At 44.9% G+C, this 11,607-nt stretch overlaps 1 protein-coding gene across 4 annotated transcripts in view; it reads left to right on the forward strand.

Annotated features, from left to right (window-relative positions):
• ARHGAP29 (Rho GTPase activating protein 29) overlaps positions 1-11,607 on the forward strand; it is a 95,568-nt gene that overhangs the window by 3,492 nt on the left and 80,469 nt on the right. The window lies entirely within an intron of this gene.

The following is an 11,607-nucleotide window of genomic DNA, read 5'->3' on the forward strand; positions in this document are numbered from 1 at the left end:
CCCCCCCCCCCAAAAAAAAAATGCTTTAGAAACCCCCTAACTGTGTGAGCCAGATAAAATGACTCCATGGACTTAGATGGCTGACTGCTGCTGTAGAGCATGTAATTTTTTTTCCTTTCCTTAAGGTGGCAATGGCATTGGGTTCTGGTTTTGTTGAGGCTCAATAACTTTTACTCCTTCACTATTTAAGAAGGATTTTGTTGGTAGCAATTTATATTGGACAAATCTGGACAGAGTTCAAGATCTCATGAATACAACACTTATTCCCCTCTATTTACCTTTAGATGGTTTATCTCCTTTATACTGTCATCAGTGCCACCACCCCAATGTCCTTCTCTAATTTGCAATTTGTGCTTCTAATGAGCATGTTCAATAAGTCTTAAGTTTTAAAGTACAGGCAGAATCTTGAGCTATTCCTGCATGGTTTGATTGCCACTGGGCATGTATCTGTCTGCTAAACACAAAAGCAGTGGACTTGCTGCTGGAGTTGATTAGCATCATTTTTGCTGCTGAAGGGACTGGAAAAGGCAAAAAGCACTGGTGGTTTGGATTTCATGACATTTGCAGCACATCGGACATTTTTAGTCAGGACAGTATTTTGCAGATACCAAGAGTTAAATTAGCTATGTGATCTGATGGCTTTCAGTTTGTTCTTTGTGGGAGAATACTAACAGCAGAAAGGTTCCTTAATTGGAATGTGGCTTCTTAAAATGAAATTATGATCATGTTTATACCTGGTGTGTAGACCACATTTGACCTTCCTTGTATAAATATTTTGAAGATTTCCAGGCAAGAGGATTTAGGATCTCTCGGATACACCCAAGTTTGATCATAAACAGGATAGTAAATATTACCTGGAATTAAAAAAAGCTGGTGTATTGTGGATTTGAGGCTTAGCCAACTTAGGCTTTGTTTAGACTGGGAAAAAGGGTTCAAGATGGGAATATGGACGGCATCGTTCTGAGCTGCAAGGCAAGGGATTACCTTTTTTATTGTATAATTGGCAGAGGTTTAACAAGCTTTGGAGCATACTCTGTTCTAACTCAGGTCTAGCTTTGAGCCTGTACTTAAACTGAAGCAGTTGCACCAAAAAGTTTGAGTGGGTCTAAAATACAGGGCAACTTTGAGTTTAAACTTAACCACTTTGAGGTGAGTCCTGTTCATGTCTCTGAACCAGATATCTGTCTGGCATATTTTGACATCATATTTAGGCATTTCTTGGAAAACAGCTTCCAGAACACAAGTAGATTCTAGTAGCCTCAAAGACCATTTTAACTAATAAGCTTGTTCAGTTTCACTTTAAACTCTGAGGAGCCAAACAAATAGTATGGAAGATGACTAATACAATTAGTGTGTCATCTGTATACTTGCCAGGACTACAGACCCAGGTCCGCAGCCCCCTACCCCCGCCCCCCGCTGCAGACTTGGGTGGGGTGGCTCCCCACCACTGCATGCCAAGGGAGCTGTGCCCCCCCAACTCCTGGGGGGCCAAGGGGACCCGTGCCCCCCAGCTCTGTACACAGGGCAGGTGCAGGCTACGAGCTTGGGCTCCCACCCTGCTTCCCTCCACAGCTGAGTGGGCACAACCTGGCACAGCAGGGAATGGCTGGGCCACGCAGGGATCTCCTTGCTGCCGTGAGCACCACGCTGCCCTGGTGACATGCCTTCTGCATGAAGGGCTCAGCCCTGCACAAAGGGGGCATGTAAGCTCCGCTCTGCCGTGGTGACAGCAACGAGCAGCTTCTCCGCAAGGCTCCTTTGCTCTATGCCACCTTGCGCCTGCTGGGTTGTGGAGGCCTTGCGGGAGGGGACCAGGGTGGAGCTTGCAGAGGCGAGCAGTTTCTCTGTGTGAACCTGTAGTTCCCTGCTGCCCTCCCCAGGGGCCTCTACAGCCTGGTGTGGCAAGGAGCTGGGGAGCTGCGTGGAGAACCTGCTCTCTGCTGCAATCTCCGTGCTGCCTTGGTGATGTGTGCCTCTTGTGCAAGGAGCTGAGCTTCTCAAAGCAGCGACACGGCCAGGATGCACATCGCCAGGCAGCATGGAGCTCACAGTGGTGAGGAGATCCCTGTGCGACCTGGCTGTTCCCTGCTATCCTGAGTCATGCCCACTGGGCTGCTGAGGATCTGGGGGAGGGAAGCAGGGTGGAAGCCTGCAGCTTGCGCCTGCCCTGTGTACAGATGTGGGGGGCACAAGTCCCCCCTGCCCCCTGGGAGTGCGCGTGGCAGTGGGAAGCTGACCCTCTCCCTCCCCTGGATGTGCCACCTGTGGCCTGGTCCTGCTCCTCGCTGGAGCCCCACACATTGCAGCCCCAGGCCCCAAACATTACCTGGCTGGGCAGCAGCCTAAACCCTGCCCAGCTCCCTGCCTCCCTGCAGGGGCCTCAGTCCCCCTCTTTCTTCCCCTCCCCCCTTATCTGCTGGAGCTGCTCTGCAGGCTGCCTGGGGCCATGTACTGTACATGAATGTGGTGCCCCCTGTCTCACCACCTTCCTCCCACTTCCTGTCATTGCAAATTGCTAAATCCATGGGTTTCTCTGATAAAACAAGACATCTGTGATTTACTCTGTTTTTCCGTGGGAAACGGAAAACCCGGATCCTACTCACTACCTTGCCAGAGGCCTGGCTGTACCTGCAGTGGTTGGGTTTGCCTGTGGTGCCACTGGGGCTGCCAGCACCCCAGCTCTCACTGGTATACGGGCTGCCACAGTGGAGACCTGTGGTACTGCTTTGGTTGCCAGTGGCTGCCTATGTAAGAAACCCTGCCATGGTGGCGAGAGCCCTGGCTCTGGTCACAGTAGAGGAGCTTCTGCCCAAGGAGCTGCACATGCCCCTGAAGAAAACAAGGGTCTGGCTGTTGCTGTAGTAAGCTGCGGCTCTTGCCACCGTAATAGAGCATCTGACCACGGTGTTTTTGGCTGCTGCCGGTAGCCCAACCACTTTGGCTGTAGGCGTGAAGTTTCTGACGACGGTGCTGCTCAGGTTGCTAGCACCCTACTTGTCAAGGGTTCTGGATGCTGCCACAGGAAGCCTAGTCACCGCAGGGCTTGGCATGTGGTGCTGCTGGGGCAGTCAGTTCTCTCTGAGGAGGGTGCAAGCTGCTGCTGTGGGAATACGTACACACACACAGACACACTGTCTCTGTACATGATATGCCCACACGTTTAGTTACAACAGTAAGTGAAAAGAATATAGCAATGGTAGGTAATTGAAAATTAAGTTAAGTTGCATTAATTACTCTGAATTGCACCTCTACTCAAAATGGCCCAATATTTGGGCTAAAACTAGCAGGTGGCAAACTGGAGTAATCAAGGAATAGTGGAATGCTGTGGTCTTAGCATGATGAGAGGTCCTTGAGGCAAACTGTTAAATAAAAAAAACAAAACTTCTGACTAGTTATACAATTTAAGAATTGTATAACAGATTTGTTCTGAAACTGTAAAATAGTGGTTCTCAACATTTCTAGAATTGAGGCACTCCTTAGTCTTGAGACATCCCTTGGAAAATGCCAGCTCTTAGTTTTTGTTCAGTTTCTGACTACAGAAAAATAATAGAACAATTTTTCTGTTGCAAACACCTCAGAAAGATTCCAATAGATCAGAATGTTTTTAATGTTATGAATTTGTATTTGAAAGGTTTGGGTTTATCTTGTGAATCATGTTTGCACACCTAACAGTAGTAGCATTGTGTGGCACCTTTAAAAGCATCCCAGGGTACTACGGCACCGTGGTTAAGAATCATTGGTGCAAACTAATCAGCTGCAGGGACCAGATAAGAACTTCCCATGCTCCTTCAGAACAATATTGCTCACATGATTTGTTGCAGAAGTAGTTGTGTATACAATTTTTAGATAGTTTTAAAACTAAAAACTCAACTATGTAGAAAGGAATACATCCATTTGACTTCAGAGGACTGTATGGATAAATAACTTATTTATAAGTTAACAGAGATCCAGACTTTTCTATAATTGCTTGTCATTGTGCTGTTTGGGTTTTGGAGGGAGTGTTGCTTTTAACCTGCGAGAGTCTGCTGAAAAACATCATGACAGTGATTTGCTGTGCTTTCTAACCTGCATTAACTTTGACCTTTGTCCTACTTAAGAATTGGTGCTACATAAAGTGGGACTTTTAAAAAGAGTTTGTGTAAAGTACTTATTGGGAGTAAGAAATAAGCTTTTTCACTTGCAAAACTAAAGATTTTATTCTTTATGTAAAAACAATTAATTGGGATTGACAAGATGGTCAATTGATTGGTCAAATATTATCGATTGACTGGTCAATTGCCTGTATTTTTGACCGGTCAAAGATTATAGCAAATTACAAAAAAAACTACTTTTTTTTGTAGTTTCTTGGCAAAAGTATTATTTTTCAAAATTAGTGTTTAACACATTTCTTAATAGAAAATTTGTGCTTTTACTTATTTGTGCTTTTATATATTTTGGACCTATTGGCAACTGTTTACAATTTTTGACGAGTCAATTGACCCAACTTTATTTGACCTCTCAAATATCCAATTCTCACAATTATACTGTGTATGGATATAGAGAGGACCTCTGAAATATAATTGGAGTATAAACTACCAGATATCCTTTTCCTGAGTATGCAGGCAGCTCTTGGGGCTCCTCTGTGGATCACAACCGGGCAAAGTCATAGGAGAGCAATGTTCACTAACTACAACTTTTGAATTGCATTAGTTTATGAACCTGTGGCACAGCTGTATTTCTGATCTCTGGAGTTTCTTGTGGGATAAGAGCCAAAAATGGTACTGGAGACAGAGTAATGGGTATTTTCATCCCTGATTTCTGTCTCTTCACAGCCAGCACAGGTAACTGGAGAGAGGCAGACAAACCGGAAGGCACACAAGATGCGACTGAGGGTGGTCGAGCATTGGAACAGGCTACCTAGAAAAATTGTGGTATCTCCATCCCTAGAAATTTTTAGGAGCAGATCAGACTGACACTTGACTGGGATGGTTTATTCAGGGGTGATCCTGCCTTGAACAGAAAGCTGGACTAGCTGACCTTGTGAGTTACCTTCCAGCCCTACTTTCCTGTGATCCTAAGGGAAGGGATCAGACGAGGCCCTTTTCTTTTTTCAAACTCTGGTTGCAGTGGCCTGAGCCTTCACAAAGTGATGTTAACCTTTGGGCTCCTCTAGTGGCAACTGTTACACTTTTACAGACCTCCCTCCCTCTCTCCTCTTGATTCTCTTCTAGGGCTCGGTCCTATTGCTTATAGCTGTATTGAATGGTGGAGAAATCATGTTCTAACTAGAGTGGGCCTCTGATTTCAGACTTAGTTCCTAGAAAAGTGTATATCCCAAATTTTAACTACTAAAACATTCCAGCAGCTGTTTAAAAGCTGAATTAAACAGTTTTGAAAAGTCTCAGAAGTTCAGCTTTGTCCATCCTGTTGGGGGTGGAGGATAGAAATACCTTGCCTTGAAGGATGTTCTAACAGGTAACCTATTATCTGTGCTGTGGGCAGTTTGCAACATATCGTACTGGAAGAGAGGTGGTCTCTCGTATAGAGAGCATCCACAAGGAGACTTGGGAAAACACTAAAAACAGGCAGGTGCCTACGTTTAAGCCATTTAAAAGCCCTAGGGAATATAGTGCTAAATTGTTTTTGGTTTTTTTTGTGAGTTTGAAAATATTCCTTTGGGCTGTTGTAAGCATATGTAAGGCCCTTTAGCTCACATGCAGATTATTTTGCCTCGCTTGTAATATGTGCGTAAGCAAGGATGCCTTTTAATGATTAGGGTGCTGAATTCTCCGCTGGCTTCAACATGTTTACAATGTAACCACAGGCATTACAGTAATCTAGGGTTGAGCTGGCAATATCATCAGTTGGAGCAGCAAGGTCTGTACCCAGGAAGGAAGGCTGCAACCTCCTGAGCAAACTCCAAAGAAGAAAAGCCCTTTCTGGCTACTTTCTGAAAGCTGGTATCTGGGTCTTTAACTAGACCAGTGGTGCCCAATCTTTTTGGCTTATGAGCCAGATGAGCAGTGCCAGGTGTATCTCTGGGCCAGATCTGGTGTGTTGTACTGGTCCAGCCAGGATCTAATGTAGAGCTGTGTGGGGCTTGGAAATTTGGCAGCAGGGGAGCAGTGGGGGTGGCCATGTTAATTACCATAGCTCCCCCACTGCCAAATTTCTGGACACATGGGGGGACCGGCAGTCTGGATTACATGGCTCTGTGGCTCAGATATGCTTTGTAGGCCAGGGGCTGAGTACCCCTGAACTAGATGCCCAAAGTTACAGGTACACACCCCTGATTCAAAGAGATGGGTGCAAGCTTTGTCTAGTCTGCACGCCAGTATCACTTTGTTTCATTCATCTATATTGACTTTTAGCTAGCTTGCCCTCTTCCATGTCTCAGTCTCAGACCCCAGGAAGGGTGATAGGTTCATCATTTGTAACAGAAGAAAGATATTAAGTTGGGTGTCATTTACATATTGAAGACGTTGTTGCTTGTGTTAATTGATCTAATTCTCTCACACCCTGAATGAGGGTGAGAGAGAATAATTCAGGTTTGCTGTTGGAGTGGAAAAGTGGAGCAATTGCTCAGTGTCTCCAAAGGACTGTGCATGCTGCAAAGGAAAAACATATCACTGCCAAAGGGAGCATGCTTGCCTGCTGGACCTAGGCCAGATCCATGTCTGCAGAGGCACATAGCTCATTCAGCATCTATGGCAGGGGAGGGGATGCCACCTGACCAGTGGCAGCTGCCTTCTCCATGCAGAGAAGCCAGGCAGCAAGTGGCACAGAGTCTGGCAACAGCAGCCTCATGGTGCAGGCTGCCTGGGAGCTGCCCATTGGGGTTGGTCCCTTTTGCTTTAGCCCAGCCCAGATTTGCTGCTGGGTGCTGGGCTGTGCCCTACTGTAAGAAAACTCAAGGGGCAGGGGGAGTGGACATTCAGCTCACCATGTCCCTGGCCCCAGATGTACTACCTGGCTCTCAGAGCTGGATAGCACAGGGTTACCCCTGCTGTAGTAACAAGTCCTAGGGTGGGTATTCTGAAGCCTGGGGCTCAGGCTCTGCTGGCCCTTCACTCCCTAATTATGTTCATTCATGCTTGCGTGCTGGATCTAGGCAAAAAAAAATTGCATAATTCTTTCAAAGTCTCCAAAATATTATATTGCAAAAATGTTCAGTACAGCATCTTTTTAAAACTAAAAATCCAACTGTGTGGAAAGGAATACATTTGGTTAGCTTCAGAGGTCTATATAGAAGTACAGAGCTTCCACTCCAACCTTGCTGTCCATCCTGTTAACTTGGTTTTTACTGGACAGTCAAGAATCTTCCAGTAAGTGCATGTAATTGTGTTGTTGCATTGGTAACCATTAACTGTACCAAATTACAGAAGGAAAAAGTGCTTTCCTCCCATCTTCGATTGTAGCAAATGACAAGGTCCTGTGACTGTGCCCTTTGCAATACTCTGTAGAAATTTAATGCATCCCTTTCATTTTTTTGGCAGGTGTAGACTGCAGTTTCTAGGTCTTTCATAGTAGCTCATTAGGAGCAATTGAAAGACTAAACTTTGCATCTGGTATTAGTATGACTGCTTCAGCATTTTATTGTTCTGGTTTTTGTTATTCTTTGCCTGTAGTTTACCTGCTGGTTTCAATAAAATTTGTGATGAAAGTAATTTTCAAAGTGATGTCCTTTATACTTTATGTAGGTGTTTCGGGGTCCTTTCTTGCACAAAGCTTATCCCCAACCCCCCTCCCTCCCCCGGGTGCATTCTATCTTCGGTTACTATAAATGTAGCTTACATTCCAAAATGGTAACTTGGTATTTTGGAATTCTGCTTGGATATTGCCTTTAATACCACACTTCTTAATCATGTTTTGCAGCATAGCTTCTAGGAGTCTTAATATCTCAGCTTCCAAACTGCAAGATATTTTTAGAGTGCACAGTGTGCATAAAATGAATACTACAATATTGAGTCCAGGGTCCTAGAAGGATGTGTTACAGTTCAGGTAGATGGGGTTGCACATTTTCCTTCTTTATACTGAATCAGTGAAACATTTGTTAGAAAAATGTGGCAATGTGTAGAGTACTTTTTTCAAGCGGTAAAGAATTTTGGATGTGTAAACCTTCTGCTTGGGTAGGTAATTAATGATCCCACCTAAAGAAAGCAGATATTGATTTGTGGCAGGTAAGGAGTTGCCTTTGGTAAGCTGTAGCTTGACTTCTATAAATGATGCAAGATACTTGACTTAGACATATGTAGTAATTGCAACTTGTGCAGACTGTATAAAGCACACCTTTGGCAAGGCTGTCTTCTCTGCTTTGTTCTCGGCATGCTCAGTGAAAGCAACTTCAGTTGTGTGACTTCTGTTCAGGATGGTACCTAAATTGTGAGCCCTGTGGACACAGGGCAGCAAGAGAGAGAATGCATCCAAATATGGGAGGTGTAGCAACTACATTTCTGTTCATGTAGCAAGGCTGCATTGCCTTCAAGGTGCTTCTTCACTGGGACTCTTTCTTCTGTTGGTTGGCCACCCCTGTGCTACACTTGCGGCTCCAGAGTCCAAACTTCGAGTCCAAGCTGAGTAATGAGCCCACTGCAAGCAGTGACATCACATGATGTGACATAAGAGCTATGGAAGTTGGTCACTCTGTACTTATGCAAAGATGCAAGAAGATGCATATTAACTTCTGAAAAGCCACATGTGGCTCTGGAGCTGCAGGTTGGCCACTAGCATCTTTGCAGCTGGATTACAACAGCTGGAAATGCTTACATACTATCTAGATGCTTTAAAAAGTGTCCTGACCTTTCAGAGGATGAGTGGTCAGCCCTTCTGGAAATTAGGGCCTTAAAATGTCAAGGTGGGCAGCTCTCAAAAAGAGACTCTTCAAATTGATAGTCACTTAAAAAATGGCTTATCATAGTCTTAGGAGCATTGGTACTTTTCCTGGTTTAACTTAAAGCAGTCTCCTAGCATCCCAGGTGCTTTGCAGCCCTGGGCTGGGCTCTGTGCTCCAGAGAGCCCCTCCCCTCTGCTCCCGCACAGGAGTTACAGCAGAAACTGCAGGTACAGTGGCATCTGCCTGGCTTCCCCCTGCCCTAACTCCCCACCACCACTCCCTGCTCAAGCAGGGATTCCCTCCTCCCTTCTCGAACAACGCTGAGTAGCCAGCATGTGGTATGCTAGGTAATGCTGAGAGGTGTCTGTGTAAGGCAGACAGGACAGTGTCCACTTAGGGCTTTTTTTAAACTAATCAACAGGTCAGCTGGTAATGCCCTTGGTTCCTTCCTTGGAAAAAGTGGTTTAAGAAGAGCTTAAACTGATGAGAGAGGCTTTTGTTTTCTGATGGGCTGATGAATGCTTTATTATCAACTCTCTGCTGGGCTGGGGGTAGGGGCAGAGGCTAGCCATGCCCTCCTCAGCTCAGTTTAATGGAAGGGAAGGGAGGGCTGCTCTAGTGCCCCCCAGCTTCTAGCCTGAGCCACTGTAGGCATGTGCCTGCATTTCTTCAGTCCAGAGGGGATGTGCCTGTGGTTACAAACTGGTTCAGCCTGGCAGGTTAGACTAACTTGCAAATATTAAATCAGTTCAGGCTCAGGCTTTTTGAATGTCTGTCCCTAACCTATCAGTACTATAGCAGATGTCAGAAGAGTAGGGTGGTTAAGGCAGAAGAGTTGCATATGAAAGATTGCTTGTTTCAGAAGTCTTTTAGTTCTTGGTGTTTTGGTAATTTTGCCAGAGTCAGTATTCTAATCAAATTAAAAATAGTGCTGGGTTGTTGGTTTTTTTTAAATCTAACTCTTTGTTTCTTTTAGGAATGTCTCTGTGTCCAAAACATGAGCTTCAGTTTTAACAAAGTTCTAATAAACTAACTCGAGTAAGTGAAGAGATCTGATATCAACAGTTGTCTGTAATAACTCTAGAGCTAATTAAAGAGAGAATGCAATAATTGTTATAATACCAGGAATTGTTCAATATTTGTTGTTTACCCTAGTTGATGATTTCCTAATCCATTAGTTCTGGTATGTTTCAGTAAGAGCTCCTCTTTCTCTAGTATGCTGCATTAGAAGGACCAATCTAATGACATCTGAGACTCTAGAAGAGTAGAATCTGTATTCTGGGTATGAATACATAAGGCAACTCTGATAGCTGTTGTAAGCCAAGTTCTGATAAAGGTTTCTTAACTTGCCTTACAGTCACTAAACAAGTTCTGCCTCTCGCACGTTAGCGTGCTGAGCCACATTTTTTTTTTCATTTCTAAAACTATACTCATACTCTCAACTGGTGGCTTCCTGTTTTATAAGGTTCCTTAAGGTATAAGACCCAATTAAAATACATAAATTAAACCATTATAAAGCAGTTATGTTCTGTCCTTTCAGTAAAGTAACTGTCACATGCATAAGCAATTTGCTTGCTGATTAAGTAACCTTTAGGCATCTTGGAGAAAGGGAAAAGTAATTCAGGTAAAGAAAGACATGTTGATCCTGACATAGCAGATAGAGCAGAGCAAATTAAAAAAAAGTCAGTTTAACCTTCTCTGATTATATCAGTTAAATGATAACACAGCAGCATGGACATGGCAGCAGCACTCCCTTTCTAGGCCTTTGAGGTGGGGAGGGGGTGGTGGCAGACCCTGCCAGACTAACACAGCCCAAGTGAAGGGGCAGGAGGGGGGGGCAGCAGCAGGCCATGCGTTTTCCCAGTCTTCTGCAGTGGCTAATAGGCTGGGTGGGAGGGAGCACCTGTGAACAAGCAGTTAATTGCTTAATTGATCATGATATCACTAGGTCATCCACTGTCTGCCTCTTTAATTTCATAGGCTATGGATACTAGCCCCCTCCCCTCCCCTCCCCTCCTTGCTCCTCCCTTTCTCTCTCCATCCCCCCACCCCCCCTTCTTGACCTGCAGCCTTTCTTTTCCTGAGCTACCACGTGGCTCCCATTCCCTACCAGACTGCACCCCACGCTAAATGTTAACTGGTAATGCATTACTGGTCTAAATGCACTTATTGTTTAAACATTTAACCTTTTACATCCCTAGAACAAATGGGTAAAACAAACTGACCTGTCCAATTTAATACCAAATCCTGTAACAATAATTACAGAATCCCAGAATATTGGCAACTTTGCCTAAAGCACTTTTCAGTTCATTTAACTTTTCTGAGGATTTTATAACTATCATAAACTAATTTAAGGTTGAAATGGGTATCTGATATCTTTTATCTTCTAAAGCAGCACCTCAGACTTGGCCCATAATGAACTAACAGCATGTTTAAATGCATCAGCCTACTCTTGCATAGATGTGACTGTAGGTGCGCCACAATATCAGTCCATATTGAATTGGCACCGATAAAAGGCAAATTGATATTATCAGCAACAAGGTTTTTTTTGGCCAGTGTGCCTGATTAATGTCAGGGATAAATGCCGTGTGTAGCCGCAGCATGCACACAGCCAGGAATGCAACCCGGCAGCTTGGAGAGCAGCATCTGGCCAGTAAATCTGTGGCGGGGAAGGGGTGTGGGGGAGGGATGGGGCATAGGGAGGGCAGATCAAGGCCCCTATGATGAGGGAGGGAGTAAAGCTGGGACAGGCCTTGCCCAGGCAGGGCATGGGACAGAGCTGTGAGCAGCTCATG

Source organism: Crocodylus porosus, unplaced genomic scaffold, assembly GCF_001723895.1.
Source record: "Crocodylus porosus isolate Cpor-Errol unplaced genomic scaffold, CroPor_comp1, whole genome shotgun sequence".
NCBI classification, from domain to species: Eukaryota; Metazoa; Chordata; order Crocodylia; family Crocodylidae; genus Crocodylus; species Crocodylus porosus.